Below are 15,909 nucleotides of genomic sequence, written 5' to 3'. Positions count from 1 at the left end.
AAATATTTTGGGAGCCCTAAAGGCCCCCGGGGTCCAGGCTGTCAGGGACCTCCAGAAAGATGCCCGCTTAAAACCCAGTAAAATATTGAAGCAGAGTTTTTTTTCTTTTTTTTTTTTAATGGAGCGTACGGCAGTGAATATGATAGAGAGAGAGGGAGAGGATCAATCTGGTGTTTTTACGACACAGGACTATAAATGTGTCGGCTGTAAATTGTTTTGGAGATGCTGCCGCTCTCAGGAGCTGCTACAAGAGATAAATCTACACGCACACACAAACGCACACACGTATGCAAACAGTGTTAAAGCCCAGCCAAAACTATTATGACCTCTTACCTTCCTGGTCCCACTGCTTGTAAATTATCAGATTTGTCGCTTCAATTCATTAACACAGAACTTTCAAGTAATGTTCCATGATGTGTCATTTTCTCCCTAATGCATTCAATTACATACATTTTTCAGAATGCTTTTATTCAGTTAACTGTTTCATTTAACAACTCAAAGGTCTAAATACTGTTTCATAGCATTTTGATGCAGAAGCCCTGACTGCTATTTATTAAGTTGGCCCCAAACCAGTTCGTCTAATAATACCAGATTTAGCCTTTGAAATACAATTTTAGTTGTAGAACTTTTTCATGGATGGAAACTTAGAGGAGAGCCGCCGTCATACTGTAAGAGAGCTTGAACTCTCAGTTCCTGTGAGGTAACACTACAACAGGCGCTTCAAACCATTCGTATATTTACTCAAGTATTCACAAATTTGAGGTACTTTACTTGAGTATTTTTCTCCATCCCATGCAACATATAAATATTGTACTGTTTTACTCCAGCTGTAGGTGAATCCACTTCACATTATATAAAGCAGTTAAAATGATCTCCACTTCAAGTAAACATAAGAGTAAATGGTAATCAAAATAATAATCTAAAAATATAAATATTGTACGAACATACTTCTGATATTTAATACGTTTTGCTAATGAGACTTGTACCAGAGACAGCTCAGTTCAGAAGGAAGACGGCACACTGAATGTGTGTCACATAGGTCTCGCCACTGCCCCGCCCCTTTCATATTTATTGTCATTATTATCTACCATAGATCTAGTACATTTTGTGAAAAAAAAAAGAAGTTGAGTGAAGTCTTGAGTAAAGAGGTAAAAATGAAACAACAAAGTGTGGTTCACACTGTGTATTACCTCATCATGTGCAAGGGCCTTCATCATTTGTGTTGATTGTAAAACAAGATGTTTGAAAATGTTCTGACAGATTATGACCAATTATTTCGCTCCATTGTCACAAAAGTGAATATTGGACCCATTTTTCACAGGCCACATATCTTCCACAAATCAGAGGGAAAATTTACTTTTTGATTGATTATTGACACATCAAGCAGTTATGAAGTATCATTATCATTCGTTTGGGGTCCTTTTTCTGGTCACCGGATGGATGTTAGTCCAATATCCACTCTTTTTTAGCTCTGTTTTTGGTCTCCACCAACTTCTGAGGGAAACATCTATCTCTATAGCTGCTGATTGCTTCGGCTGGTTAGTGTAATAAATGATGATGCCAGTTCCAATAGCAGTACCGCCTCAGGTAAACACTGTTAGCTCTGCCTGCACCGTTGTTGGAGCTGTTCACTGAAACATTGAAAGTCAATTACGATCTTTTTTTGTGGTAGAAACAAATTAAATGTATTCACATGAATATGATATGATATATACTAATAATATAATAAAACGGTCAGAGCTAGTGACAAGTGACACAGAGACAAGGACTACTTAGGGAGGGTGGGAGGGGGAGGTGCATGGGTCAAACAAACACAGGACTTCTACTACGAGACCCGTGTTGGAGGCTGGCGTTCGTGTGTCAAACTGTTGTTGAATTATTGTGAAGATATGTTTGTATCTTTTTTACTAAACCGAACTAAACCGAGCATTGTCCATGGTGCTCTGCAGTTGGCACAGCATCCTCCTCTCTCACACCACCACCGAAGAATCGGGATCCACCCTCCTGGTAGAGACAGTTGAGCTTGTTGACTCCGTCATTGACTGGCCTTCACCCTGCTGCCCCAGCACACGACAGCAAAGAAAATAGCAACGGGTACCGCAGACTGGTAGAACATCCTCAGCATGGTGCTCCAGACATTGAATGACCGGAGCCTCCTCAGGATGTAGAGTGGGCTATGGACCTTCTTGTTCGGTGTTCTTAGTCCATCTTGTTGTCGCGTGAACTCCCAGGTGCTTGTAGTCCTGCACAGTTTCCAAAACCACCCCTGGATGGAAGTATGTATACGGGGCGTTTCCTGCTGAAGTCCACCACGAACTGTTCTTTGTCTTACCAGCGTTAAGCTGCAGGTGGTTTAGCTGGTCACTCAAGGGGAGTAGGCACTCTATACCTTCTGTAAGATCACACATAACCTGATCTTATAGAAATACATGAAATGACTACAACCTTTTTACAGTCCACAATGTAGCGATGGCAGCTTATCTTTTAAAATGACATGATGGCACCACAGACACTATTTTAGGCAACAAAACCACATAGTTCGGTTTAGTAAAAAAGATACAAACATATCTTCACAATAACTCAACAACACTTTGACAGGATGAATGTAGGATGAAAACCACACCGGGTTTACTGTGAATGTACACAGTAATTATTTTATTGTTTTAATGGTACATCAGCATCTTTTTACTGTCAGTAGTGAAGATGTGTTACTGCTTCATCGGTTTGACATTTTAAAAAGTGTGTTTTTGTGCTGTAGAGACTGACAGTTAAAAGTCAAATGTTTTTGATGAACTGAAACATGGCTTCATAGTTGAAGGAGATTTGAGCTGTAACCAGAGCGCTGCACTGTCACCTGGAAGGTCAAAGGTCAGAATGTGGCCGCAGAACAGAGCAAAGTTCAATTTTCAATCCAATTCAGTTTCTTTGTATTTCCCAAAATCCTCAGCCTCAGAGGGCTTTACACTGTGCAGCATATGACTTTATGTTTCCTTGGACCCTCGCTTTGTAACAGGAATCCCCCCACCAACAACTTTAATGGGCGAGTCCCCACAATGTGACTTAGTGAACAAATTTATGTCCCCACAACATGAGTAATACACACACACCAATTGATATATATATATATATATATATATATATATATATATATATATGTGTGTATGTGTGTGTGTGTGTGTGTGTGTGTGTGTGTGTGTGTGTGTGTGTGTGTGTGTGTGTGTGTCACTTGAAGCCTGCAGAATGTTATTTGTGATTCTGTCTTTTCCTCACATTCAGCTGGTGTACATGCAAGGGTTATTTACAGCAACACACACGCATAAACACACACACGCACACACACACACACACACAAACAAATAGACAGAGATGTGGGTCGGATATTTGTAGTTGGAAGAAACAGAATATGGTTAGCTGAGGTCATGCTTTATTAGTTATAGATAGATAGATAGATAGATGGATAGAGAGAGAGAGAGGGATGGATAATATATAGATAATATATATAGATAATATATAGATAGATAATATATAGATAATATATAGATAGATAATATATAGATAATATATAGATAATATATAGATAGATAATATATAGATGATAGACAGATATTGAGTACTGAGTATAGGAATAATATAATGAGAGGGAGAGTGAGGGGGTGAGACAAACGGCAGAAGTTTCGACAGGTGAAGGGGTGAGAGAGGGGTGATGTGTGATGTCAGAGCGCCTCCAAGTGGCCGGACAGGAAGCTGAGAGCAGATTTCTCCTCTTTCACCGTCTCACCAATTCTTCTTTTATTTTTTTCAGTTCACAATTGTTGTTTTCCTCTTTATGACACCTTACTGGATTTAGAAATGTTACATATATTCATTCATGTATGACAAATACTGTAAGTGAAAATGCTATCTTATGTGATGGTTATTGTAGTTATTTCCTTCAATAAATACACTAACAGGCAAATAATACTAATAGTTATTATTATTATTATTGTTTTTATTATCATTATGTTTATTATTAGTAGTAGTAGTAGTACTATTATTATTATTATTGTATTAGTATTAGTATGATTATTATTATAATTATTATTATGAAACAGTTAATTTGATCTATTTTAATTCCCTGTAATAACATGCTCATATTCAACTGTTTTTTGTCTCTTTTCAAAACTATTGTCATATTAATTTAAAATCAGTGCTATTAAAATATTTTGAATTATTTATAAACAAGTCTATTATTAGTAAATGTGCTGTATATGAATTATAGTTTGCATTCAATATACACATTTTTGGAATCTTTTAAAGTAATTGTTAACATTTAATAAATGCTTATATTTATTATTACTGTTAATAATATAATTGTGTTCCTTTATTTATGATAGTATATAATAATAATATAACAATAACATCCAAGAGGTTTTTTGTTGTGTATAAAATCAATACACGTAGTAAAGTGATAATTGACAATGTAGAAAAAATTATAAATTATTCCAAAACAATTTTTACAATTTCACTGTTACAACACTCAAGTGGCAATCATTTTACAACAATTATCAACTGTTGTAGTTGTAAATAATGCTTTTACTTTTGTAATCATGTACATTTTATTTTGTATTTGTTTCTAACTCTTATGTATTAATATGTATTACATTTATTTGATCAAAATATAATAATTTAAATTGATAATATTACATGTATAAATTCCAACTTCAACTATATACACATTTATACATATACATATATATATATATATTTATACATATATATACAGTATATATATATATATATATATATATATATATGTATGTTGGAAATAGTCCCAATTGGAAAATTATAATATAATGTTATAAAATGTGCAATTTCAAAAAGCTTATTTTTTTCAGATTGACATATCCAGACTCCATGACTGACAAAGATAAGCATTAAGTTGTTGTTCGGATTCACCTTTGAAATTTAAATCAAAATTATACGTTTTTTATTTGCTCAAATTAGACACCAAAATGATCACTTGCTTTGTCAAAATAACGCAAAGAAATTCAAGTTACAACGAGGCTACGATTTAATGTGTCAAGTATATATGTGAAAAATTATTTTTTCAAAGTGAAGCTGTCTTCAAAGTGTTTTATAGGAGATAAAAAAGAAACTGTTCATTAAATGATAAAATAAATAAAGTAAGAAATGAAGTCCAGGGATCCCACAGTCCCAAAGCCCAATGTTGACACACGAGGTGGATTAACGATGATCATAAAAGAGTGCAAACAGCTCAACCACGTCGGTGTCTCCTCTCAAACAGCTTTGTGACGACTCTGTTGTCTTTACAATAAACACAAGTAGCACAAAAGAGCAATGGACCTCCTCCCTCTGTGAACTCTGGGTAAGAGAAGAAGGCTGCCTGGCTATAAACCGTGATCATGTGAAAGTGAGATATCAGGGTCCCAACGGTACGGAAGCTCAGAAGGGCCATTAATGAAAACCTAAAGTTGAATCACTAATTGTGTATGTTGGTATCCCAGCGCCAACGTTCAAGTTTGAAAGATGTCATCTTGAATTTTGGTGTCTAATTTTTAATTGATTTAAATGTCAAAGTTGAACCCAAACAAATACTTAACACTTCATTTTCTTTTTCAGCAATGGAGTGTTGATATGTCAACCTGAAGAATTGTTTTTTCGTGACATTACGTATGTTTTATATTACATTATATTACAAATTTCCATGTTGTAAATCCAAACCACATGTATAGTTTAATACATAGTCGCCCAATCATGTGTTTCACATCCTTATGTTCTTTCTTGACTTTCCATATCAATGTACGGATGAGAAGCTCCCTTGTCTCGTGGAGTTATACTTAAAGTTAAATTGCATTCTTTGAGCTATGTTTGAACAAATTCAGTACATGTCTTTACTTAACAAAATATCAGCTTCAAATCTAGTACTACTAAAGTTACTAAAGTACTATGTTTTTTATTATTATTATTCCTGGCATTTCCAATCATGGGTTTTGGAAAATGTGCATAAAAAGAGTTGGATGGAAACAAACATATTTTGAACGTTAACATGCAATTCCTCTAATGGCCACTAGCTGGCTTCAAGAAAACTCTACAAAGAGCGAATGTGTCAGTAGGTATAGATCACATTTACATCATGTATGTGATGTTTATCTCAACATTTTATTAAAATAAGGAAAAGGCACGAAAAAAGATAACACAAAATACATATTCACTGTAGGCTGTATCTTACCTGAACATCAGAATCAGCTTTATTGGCCATGTATGCGTACGCATACAAGGAATTTGACTCCGTTTTTTACAATGCTCTCAACGTACATACATAGAATATACAAATAAACAAAAAAATATAAAAATAAAAACAAGGACAACAAAGTAGAACAGAGGTAAGCATAAACATGTAACTACTATGTACAATATAAATATATATCCAAAAGTATATATATTAACATGAAAAACAACAACAATGACAATGGATAACATGAAAACACATGATGCAGACTATGATTTAAAATAGATTTAATCGATGGCATATCAGTCTATTAACCAGAACAGAGGTCATTTGTCAGGAGAGGTCATGTTTCAGCCTAAGTTTAACAGCAGGCTCTTAGTCTGTCCACATGCCTCGCCTGAATATGCCATGAGTACAACTCTTGACAAAAAAAGTCATTATATGGTGATAATTCTAAGGTTGTGAACAAACAAACCATATCCTATCGTTTTCTTCTCGGACCATAAAGCCCTGGATTGCATGTTATGATATTTATGGTATGTAACTAAGAATCATTAGTGGTAACATAACAGCTTGTTGCATTTCCAAACTGTCTGAATGTCACTCAACTTTAATAAAGGTTAAAGTCCTTCCTCAAACATTTCCTCGGTAGAACGCTCCTGCTGTCAGCTCTGCTAATTTTTTCAACCTTTCATCTTGTAGCCAGGTAAAGCCCCCCCCCCCCTCCATATCCAGCCCATCAGAGTGGAGGACAAAAGCCATCTATTAATGAACAAATTGGAATTGTCATTAGGCTGGCTCTGCAAGGAGATGGGCCTTTTGGAAATAAAGGAAAATCCTGCTTAATTAATAGTGACATCAATCATGGTTTATTCCAATTGGCTAAAAGGCGGTCCATCTCCTGTCTGATTTATAGGCAAGACGAAAGAGAGGTGAAGTGATGACAAATGTAAGAGAGGAAGAGAGATATAAATAGAATCTTAAAAGTGTGTTCCTTTGTTACTTCATGTGTTTTTTCAGGCGGCAACCTCCGGTACTGGAAAGGGAAGCCAATGCAGAACTGTCTTGAATTTGCTTTCTCTCTAATGGCCAGCAGGGGGCGACTCCTCTGGTTAAAAAAGTCTACTTGTTTAGAAGTCTATGAGAAAATGACATTTGGGCCGCCTAAAAAAGTCTTCTTCGGGGTTTTCTTGCATTTAGCTCCACCCTCACTTCTGGTTGCAAAAAATAAAGGTGGCGACGTCTAAAGCAGATAGGAGATGTTTTAGCTGGAAATCGCCTTAGATTTAGGCGACAAACCTTTTTCCTTATGTTGAGAAAAAGGGGATGTTTTAGCAGAAACCCTTGAAAGCAAGTGTGTCCTCTGTGCTGGGCGAAATGCTTCAAGGTTTCAAAACAATAGTTCAGAAACCAATGGGTGAGGTCACAGTGACGACATTGACTGTACATTCTTATATACTGTCAACGTCTGGAAGTTGTCCACATTTTCGTCTTAAGACTTAAATCATTTCACAGTGAGTTTTCAAGTCATGAAAGTTAACCATAACATTTTGGTCGCCTATAATATCAAGATGGCGATGACCTAAATGCCGAACTCGACAAACCGATAGGTGACCTCACAGTGATACGTCCATTTCTTATATGCAGTTTATGAGCACTATGGTATGTACTAAAACACTAAGCCTGCTCCAAACCAAATATAATGCCACCTCACAGATGTCATCACAAAACACAAAAGACCAACCTTGAAATGCAGTTATCATGGTAATAATAATTCCAAATACTTTTCATGCTAAAATGGCAGCTTACACTCCGGCTGAATGAGCAAAATCTGTAAATAAATACTATGCATGTGGTTCAACAAGTTGTTTAATCAAAACTATGGAGGTAAGGTCCAATGCTACAACTAATGTTCTATTAACAACGCTCACTTGCCTAAAAATCACCAAGTCAATACACAGAAACGGTTGCACATGATTTGTGTAATTTTCCGTCTTTGCTGCTGTGAGCACAGCCACATATTGGGAGGATTACCTTTGCACCATTTTCATCCTGTATGCCAGTGCAGCAAGTAGTGTGCTCATTATATACATAGTAAAGAGTAGTAGAAATGAAAGGTACCCTGTGTAGCGCCACTATGGAGCAATGTTTTAAGAGTGTGTGAGTTTTAGAAAGCTGGGTGATTATCTATGATTGGCATTTTTATTCCAACTGAAAGATAGTTTAAGTTAAAAAAAGAACCGTTCCTCGAATAAAATATGACCACATCATCTCTCTCTCTCTCTCTCTCTCTCTTTATATAAATATATATATATATATATATATATATATATAAATACAGTATATATATTCTTTTTTAATATATATTAGATATAATATATATTAAAAAATAAATAGCAGAATCATTTTATGATAAAGAATCTTAGCTAATGGTAATCCAGGTGATATGTTCCAGGGATGGAACATTGCAAAAATCACAGGAAAATCTTCAAACCCGAGCAAAGGAAATGAAAAGATTTAGATTTGTCTTTCTTTTCCAATCCAAACAGAAGTCTAACAGATTCCCTTCCTTTGCTGCTTTGCCAAAAATACTTGAAGTGTTACCATGGCAACCCTTGTGAGATGGAGGGATGATGGAAGGGGTGTTCATTGATGTTAGAAGAGGAAAGAAGGCTGCTAAAAGAAGGTGGGAAGATGCAGCAAGACATATCAGTAGTCCCACTCCTGAGCAGCAGAGGGACACATGTGCCATTAAGTGCATCACAGAGGAAAGACATGCTTTTTATTCATAAGTCATCAATATCAATCATTTGTCTATCATTTCCAGTCCATGTCCTGTACATGTATGCCAGCAGTTGACAGTTAGTAGTAATGAAGACAACACTTCTGAGAAAGTTCCTTTGAAATCTGAGTGTCTCTGATCATCACTCGTCTAAGGTCACCACAGGTCAGCTGCCCGAGGTTAGCAGAGAACAGAGCTCATGTGTCCATCAGTTCAGTTCACGTAAGCCATCCAGGTGTTTCAACTGAAACACTGTACTTCCTGCTACAACAGCTTTCTCCACATCAGGTGCTTTGATTGTAAATGCTGAAAGTTAAAAATGTATTTTTCACAGAATGCATTATGTACATGTTTCTTTACTAATGTTGATTAATACATCCATTTTCTAATCTCAAATCTACCATTTATCCAGAAGTGGGTCAGCAAGGCTTAGGAAGGTAGTCCAGATGTCACTCCAGCCAGCAACACTCCTCCCCGGGGATCCCAGATATTCAATCTCTCCAGTGAGATCTGGCTCTACCCCGGGGTCTCCTATCAGTTGGGTGTGCCCTGAAAACCTGCAAAGGAAGGCGCCCAGGAGGCATGCTAATCAGATGGCCTGAAGCTCCCTCTCTTTTTGTGAGCTACTTGCCCTTTCCTAAAGGGTGTGTCCAGCCACCCCTTTGAAGGAAACTCATTTTGGTCGCTTGTATTCTTTCAGCCACTACACAAAGTTCACGACAATAGGTGAGGGTTGGAGCCAATGCCAACCGTTGCCCTCCAGCTCAGCTCCCTCCTCAGCACAACGTCCCCCATTACTGCTAATGCCGCATCAATTAGCCCGAGGCTCTCACACTCCATATCACCTCCACTTGTGAACAAGACCCTTACTTGGACTCCTTCACTTGGGGCAGCAAATTACTCCCAACCCTAAGGGGGAATCCATCATTTTGCGGCAGAGATCCATGGCCTCAGGCTCGGAGGTGCTGACCCTCACCACTACCACTTCACATCTGGCCACCGCCCCGGTGTGCGCTGGACGTCACTGTCTGAGGAATCTGACAGAACCACATCATCTGCAAAGAGCAGAGCAGCAAGTCTGAGGTCCCAAAAACAGAACATTCTCCCAGCTAAGATCCCATCTATGAGAATCACGAACAAAATCTGTGGCAAGGGACAAGCCTAAAAACTAGTTTGACCATCTGTCGAGAATAGCTTGAAACAATGGCCCCGCATACTCCCGCAGTAGCCTCAACAAGACTCCCCGCGGGACTACGTAGTCGCATAGAGGTGACCCTCTCAATCTCCGGTGCAAAACTCCAACAAAGCAGAGCTCAGCCGAGGGCTACTGAGTAGTTATGCTAATGCCTTACAATAACGTGCCTACCAAATACAAGCCAACACAGAGTTAGACCCACCACACTAGCAAACTGCTGTAGTTTGTATTGACAAAGATTAGAAGTCGTGTTGGGTAATATATACAGGTCATCTTCAGGTCATCCAGGTGTTTCAGGTTTACAAAGACTTATAGGCTGCCTGAAGACAAAATGTCCACCTTTTTGTAGTTCAAAGTTCACATTTCACCTCGATGCTCTTTGATCTCTGTCTTGCTTTCTTCCTCTTTTGTCCAGTGAGTGTTTATCAGGACCAGTATTGCCAAACACAAGCTTTCAAAAATGAAGAGCTACCGGTTTCTCCTACGCATATTTAAAAGATAACTCTCATAGATAAGCTAACTCTTTGAACCTAAAGCAGCAAACTGTCTTCCGTTGGCTTTGTCTCCTTCTCGCGAGGAGACTTCTCAGTTGCAGAAAATAAATTATAATTATATTGCAATTATAAATGCAATGCTTTGAGAAAAGTTCCCATTGCCCACTCTTAACTCCAACCCTTAGTTAGTTGTAAAATCCTTTGTGCTGAAATTACATTTTCATCAGATTGTATCTTCTTTGTCTGAAATTGTGATGTGTTGAACAATTAATCTACAGTGCATTAACTGGATTATCAGTGCATTTTGAAATGTAGATTAAAGTATGACGAAGGTTTTTTTCAATGTGACTGGTCCAGGAACAGCCTTTCAACTGACCTGACCTGTTATATTGGCATGAGAGAGACGTAGAGCGACGAGGCAGACAAGTTTATGGAGAGGAGAAAATCAAATCAGTGGAGCCACTCACACACACTCTCACAAACACATACATGCAAACTTAGCACATGTCAGTTGTAGCCCCCGTCCTGCAGGCAGTGATGAAGTGCTGTGTGTGTGTGTGTGTGTGTGTGTGTGTGTGTGTGTGTGTGTGTGTGTGTGTGTGTGTGTGTGTGTGTGTGTGTGTGTGTGTGTGTGTGTGTGTGTGTGTGTGTGTGTTCATTTGTCTCCCTCCAGCTAGCAAGTAAGCCGTCCAAAACACAATCTGATGTTTGGACGATTTAATCTGATGGCCCGCTGTAAAGTGTGTGAGCTTGTGTATTATTTAGTTTCCTCGCTCACCAAATCGTTTTTGTGGTTTAAATGACGTGACTCTTCCTGACCCTTCTGTTTAACCTCTATTTTAAAAAGGAAAAGATAGAAATGTCATGTTGTGAAAAAGAGTCAGAGAAGAAAAGTGCTTTGGTTGCACGTTACTGGTATTGATTAAAGCCTGTGGTGAAAAAATAAACAATATTTAGGGCTCCAAAGCAATTCCAGTCATTCCATTATGTACACATAAACAGTTGAAGAGAAAAGCTGAATCATCTTTTTCCTAGATGTTTCCTTTTCTCACAGGGTAACATGCAGGACATGACAACGCCAACTGTAATCACATTCACACAGTTAAACATATAGACACTCAAAACCAACCCATTCTCACAACCCAGCTCGTCAAATACCGACGATTCGATGCACCCTTCAGCGTCCGCACGGGACGCGCTGGGCTTCAGACAAACTCCAACGTTAACCTCATTATCAGAGAGCAACCAACGCAGTATAAAGAGTGAGAAAGTTTGCTGGGAAGGTTTGGGGTGGATGGTTGGGTCAAACTAACATTGACTCTAACCCAAGAGACCGCTGTTCGTGTCCCGTGTGAAACCACAAGTCAACCTTGACTTACTATGACCTTGCTTTTGTTAGGTAACTTAATACTGCATACGTGACAAGCATTCATATTTTACTTGAAATACTTATTTTAACCGTAACCATGATCTTTTCTGAAGCCCAACCGAGTACTTGGTTAACTTAAGCAACACACCTGTTCATTAGGCTGCATTATTGTGCACTTGACACCGAAACAGAAACGTGTTGCTATTCAAATGTGCACACATTTTAATGTCAAGCTTCCAGTTTCTTCTATTCTTATTCAACTGTTGCTCAGAGGGATCTTTGTCTCTTTCTGCCCTTTCAGTTGTCAGTCTGGTTGAACCATTGTACAGGGTTTTGTTCTCCGTGTACAAAACTATATAACATCTACTTGTAAGGATGGCTTTCTACAACCTCATAGCATGAAAGACAACTCAAGAATATAGAGTAGTCCCCTTAGATGTCGGATTGTAACCAATTAAGCTTTTGTGGCAGGCCATCCTAAACTTTTGGACGGCTGTGAATGTATATTTTGTCCCATACGTATATTTTCACTTTGCACTAGTTCATGTCTACATTTGACTTTTTCTACTTGTGTGATCTGCATTTTCAATGAGCATTGTTTCAGGCAGCCTGAGATCTAAGATGTTCATCGCCAATGACTGCTTGTCCCTCATTGTTGTGCACATGACAATGAAGAACTTAAAAATTTGAAACTTTAAGATGTTTGCGCAGTTTTGTGCTGGTTGTCAAATAATACTTTTTCTGCCTTTGACTGTCTTTAACATTATAATTTAATCCTTAATTTGTTGATGAGAATTACAACACAATTTATTAGTTTTAATTTGAACTATTCATGAGTTGTCTCATTTTACCTCATATAAAAAAATTATTTTTGTCCTTAGTCTCCATTTGTGATTCATTGAATCTTGTCTCTTCTTCTGTTTGCTTCCTCCTTGTTGGTTTTTCCGTCCCTCCATTTCTCTGATAATAAATGAGCTGGTACCCCTTCACTGTTATCTCTCCACTTCACTTCACTGGTGCCCCACTCACTCATTCCTCTCCCTCTCTCTCCCTCTTCCTTATGTTTCTGTGTCCTGTGTTCATCTAGTCTCATCCTCCTCCCGACATCATCCATCTCTCTCTTTGAATCCTCTGGTCACTTTAAAGCTTGTTCGACATTCTCCGTCCTGTCTTTCTGCAATTTATCTCCTTTCCTTTTTATACTTTTTTTTCACATTTCTTTGCGTTCATGTTTCTTGTTTAAAAAGACGTATTCTTCTCTTCCTTTGAACAAAAGAGTGAAATATTTTGAATATTATTTGAATTTACGTGGCCTTTATCATTTTTCTTTTAATGTTTATCTTACTATCCTGATTATGTTCTTCCTTGTTTGTGTCCTCTCCCCTGGTCATCTCCCCGTCCATATTAATGTCAGCTCAGAGTCTGGAACAGATAGCATCTCTATTGAAGCTCCAACCAGACCGACCCTGTCACCCTGTTCTCTTTTATTCTCTCCCCTAATGGCGTTTTTTTGTGTTTTCTTTGGGTTATGTTCTGTCTCCTGTACCTCCTTTCCTGTCTGACGTCCACACCCTGTCGCTATAAAACTGTCACGATGGTCATAAGGCGGCGGGCCGGGCCTCTCTGATCTCCTTTACCCTCTTGAAAAACACACGCTCAGACGGCTGGAAAAAGAGTATCAGGCCACCCAGAAAAGTTCTATACTTGGCACTGAAATGTTTTTATAGAGCACATAACAGCTTGTTGAAAGTGCTACCGAATATTCACCAAAGTAGCTGAATATTATTACATTTGTTTTACAATGGTATTATAATGGTTCAAGGCACCAAACAAAATCACATGTAGAGTTACAGCTTTCATAGAATAGTAACTTCAGCTTTTCCAAGGCGAGGCAACTTCAGAGGCTCTTCGTTCATTAATAAACAATTGGCAACTCAGTTTGTCCATTTACGTTAATACCTCAATTTCCAACTATTTTTATGGAACATTACAATGATTTTGTTTCGCAAAAAATGGCTACAGCTTGGTAATGAAATACTGTATATGAAATAGTAATATTTATTACTGAGCTTTTAGGCACAGTTGACCTTCCACTGAGCCCTGTCCCCTTTACTGTTCCTACGTATGTTAAACTCTGTGTTCTCCTGTGAGGGGCATGTTCTCCTGTGAGGGGCATGTTCTCCTGTGACGGGCATGTTTGGCTTGAGAACGGGTTGCACTGTCGCCTAACAACATGAATCACCACGAAAACCTTATCTTTAAAAAGCAACAACAACGGGCCCTTTCTGACCATTGCTGATGACCTTGGCCAACTCCCGTAGGTGCCCCTCACTTATTGGATATTAAAATCAACAAAGAGAGTAACACTTACCGTATTCTATTCAATGGAGAGGAATGTCCCAATTCAATTTAGCCAGTCCGTCCTGAGCCTACAGCCCTTTCTACTGATGTCAGTAGTTTGTAGATTGTTGTTTAGTGAGCTAGCGCAATCATCATCAAGGTCAATCTTTGACCTCTTAACCTGTAGTCGTTGGCTACCACGGTTATTGACCAAGGTGCTGAGGCATTGAGTTCACCTCAATTAATGTCCACATGGAAGAGCTTTGTAGTGTGTTGAGACACTACCTTAAGTTCATTTCTTAACAGTGTCTCTTTCTTCCTTACTTCGCTCTTTCTGACCTTTCCTTCTTGTCTTCTTGTATCAGTCTGTCAGTAGAGGGAGAGTAGAATAGACAATAAGAAAGAGCAAAGAGGACACTGAGGCATCTGAAAGTGTTCCATTTCCTGCCCTCAAACACACACTCACACACATACAGATCATTTAGAGGTACCTGTCCCTGTCCTATCCTGACTTCCCACAATAGAGGCCATTCCTCTGTTAACACAGCTCTTAACTCACACACACACACACACACACTCCTCATTTTGTGGCAACTCAACAAAACAGGTGTTGACCTGATGTTTGTCTCACACACAAAGAAGAAAACACGTGTAAACACACTCACACAGCGACGAGGGAAATATGGCCGACACATGACAGAGAGAGGGAGCTAATATTTGTCTTCCAAGACAGAGAGAGAGAGATTTGTTTCCAACCTCTCTCTTCTGTTCGTCCAGTCCTCCTCCGCTCCTGCCTCCTATTCTTTCTCCTTCATTCTGAATCATGGTCTCCTCTCCTTGTTTACTCATCTTCCCGGTCGCTCCTTCTTTCCTTCCATCTTCTAAGCTGCTCATCTGCCCTTTACTCATTTGTATCTGAGTATAAGCAAACACACATATACACACATGGGGTTGACACGGTTGACATTAGCGGAATGGAGTTGGTTAAGTAAAGCACACAGTGCCACCCCGACACAATAAGGTGCGTTTATTGATCTTTTTTGGCCACTTGTGACTGCTGATTGATTTTTGCATATAAAGTCATTTTTTGAATCAAAAACAAGTTTAAATAAAGCTCGCTCGAGTCTTGTGGAGCAAGCGTAGCTTAAACAAGCTTTCCCCCACACATTACATTCACAGCTCTTCTTAACAACATATGTTTGGGAGGAAACATAATGTTGCCTAGATAACATTTGATTATAATTTGAGACCAAACGTTCATACTGAATGTACAGCATTAGTGATACTGTATAGCACGTTTTCATGGAGTGTTTCAAATGAAATTCTACTGTTTTCTCAAGGTTCTCTTTCTTTCTTTCTTTCTTTCTCTCTTTAGCTCTGTATTCACCTTCTTTATCTCTCTCTCTCTCTCTCTCTCTCTAGGGTTTCTGTTGGTTAATGAGGTTTAAACTTGGATCCTCATCACTGATTCCAGCTTGGACTCACTGAGTCCGTGTGTGT

Source organism: Anarhichas minor, unplaced genomic scaffold, assembly GCF_050575085.1.
Source record: "Anarhichas minor isolate MPS153535 unplaced genomic scaffold, ASM5057508v1 ptg000113l, whole genome shotgun sequence".
In the NCBI taxonomy this organism is placed as follows: Eukaryota; Metazoa; Chordata; class Actinopteri; order Perciformes; family Anarhichadidae; genus Anarhichas; species Anarhichas minor.
Note: the sequence above shows the minus strand (reverse complement) of the source record.